The sequence below is a fragment of the Penaeus monodon genome, chromosome 23, assembly GCF_015228065.2.
Source record: "Penaeus monodon isolate SGIC_2016 chromosome 23, NSTDA_Pmon_1, whole genome shotgun sequence".
In the NCBI taxonomy this organism is placed as follows: Eukaryota; Metazoa; Arthropoda; class Malacostraca; order Decapoda; family Penaeidae; genus Penaeus; species Penaeus monodon.
In genome coordinates this window covers 37,370,133-37,372,170 of record NC_051408.1, presented here as the reverse complement: position 1 = coordinate 37,372,170, position 2,038 = coordinate 37,370,133, and the positions used below count along the sequence as shown (strand labels likewise).

At 29.4% G+C, this 2,038-nt stretch overlaps 1 protein-coding gene across 1 annotated transcript in view; it reads left to right on the top strand.

The window, feature by feature from the left end:
• Positions 1-2,038, top strand: part of LOC119588233 (zinc finger protein ubi-d4 B-like) — a gene marked incomplete in the record, with an annotated part of 40,143 nt that overhangs the window by 20,880 nt on the left and 17,225 nt on the right.

Genomic DNA, 2,038 nt, shown 5'->3' with positions numbered 1-2,038 from the left:
ATCTCATCAGTGCTGAAGATTACGAGAGAATAGTGTAGGTTTTTGAAACCCCTAACCCCTCTCATTCTTTGCAGCATGGTTGATTAATGATTTGATTACCATGATCTGAAAATCATTAGACACATAAATGGAGTAGCACACTCCTCTTTACACTGTTCAGTATTGTCTGTATATCTTTATACCTGTTAATTATATGCTACAATCTCTTGTCTTGAATGGGTGTTAGATTTCATCCAACCTTGATTAATTTTCTTTGTGCAGCATAATGTTGTTATATTATGTTTCCACAAACAGGTATCTTGGGTAAAGTATGTAGTCATTAAAACTAGCAAATTCTTGCCAGAAGTAGTGGAAACCCATTTTTGTTTTTACAAATTTGATTTGTAATACATAACCTAATTTCTTTTCAGGATTAAGAGTAATAATGGTAAAAAAAATCTTCGTAATTATGACTTTTTTAAGCTAAATTTTAGAAATTCAGTTAATATAATTTTTGTTTCCTTGAGCTCTAAGCACTTAGTAACTTACAGGATAAAATTCATAAAGTTTTTTTTCTTTGGGACAGTATTACTCCAATTTAAATCACCAGCTGTACTCTTGAATATTTTGGAACTCGTTATCTTTCTGTGTATAAGAAATTACATAGAAAAATTTATTATTTTTGTAGTCCTTAGATTAACTGACATGACACTGGTGTACATGATGTATACAATATCTTAATTAGAAACCACAAATAAATAAATTAAGCAACTTCAGTCTATCTCCACATAGGATACTGCCGTAGTAGCCAGTCACACTAGTTACATCAAGGGGAGGGGTCTTAAAAGTCATTCCCTTTGTAAACCCACTTTATCTAAATGTAAAAATGAATGGTTGCAGTACATATTCTACTTACCTTGATACACCAGTTAAATTGAGGATCTTATAACTGTTTCACAAACACTTAGATGTATGATTCATTTGACCAATATACACTTATTTTCAAAGGTCAGAACATGTGAAAGCTACATATTTCATACTCCTACTGTGGCTTTTTAGGAGGAAAGAAAAAAAAGAGAGAATATGATTCCATATTATAGCCTTTATAGCTTTTGTACCTCGGCCAATGCTCATCTTTGCTTTTGCTGCGAGTGGCATACTTTCACAATGAGAGTAAAATTATTTTCAGTATACTTTCATTCATTCACTTTTTTAAATTTTTTTATAGGAAACCATTATATCATAAAATACTTCATAAGTTTAGAAATAACGTTTTTACATTTTGGTTCAGTGCTTATTTTATGGCTGTGAAGATTATTGGTTCTTAGTCATAATACAAATGTGTAAGAAAAGTAATAAAAGGGTTGTTTTCCCTGGAATGATTAGTACAAAATATAGATTCAAAGTCTATATTAATTTTTATGTCATATTGCATGGAAGGGACTGTGTTATTAAGTTGCAGCCTTTGAAGTAATAGTCTCTGTCAGCCATTTATTTTATTGCATGCTATATGCCATGATCTAAATTTTTGCCCTATTTTTTTTAATGTATGTGTGTATATGTGTGGGAACTTTCTTTAGTTGTTTTAGTTCTCATTTTTTTTTCTTTTTTTTCTCAATTTTGTTTAATTCCAAGATCACTTACATTGAAATCAGATAGATGTATAGGTATCTTTGTTCATTTCAAGTATGAATATTTAATTTGTATACTTGACCGTCAACAAGAATTGTTCCTCGATTAATGATATTGCACTTTATATGACTATGATTGTTTTAGTATTATGAAAAATACTGATAGAAAAGGGCATATAAAGATGACTAATTTTTAACATGAGTGAAAGAAAAGGAAACTCCCAAAATACATATGTATATCTTTTTTTACTGATATGTGATAATTGCATACTAATGATGTGACTTCAGTATTCATTAAATATATGATATGTATGAAAGTAGTTAGAATGTTTATACTCATGCTTTCAATTTGATATTTTCTTTTGAGTACTATTGATGAGGCTGCCATAATAATTGTTGTTTTTATTATTGTTATAATTCCAATTGTA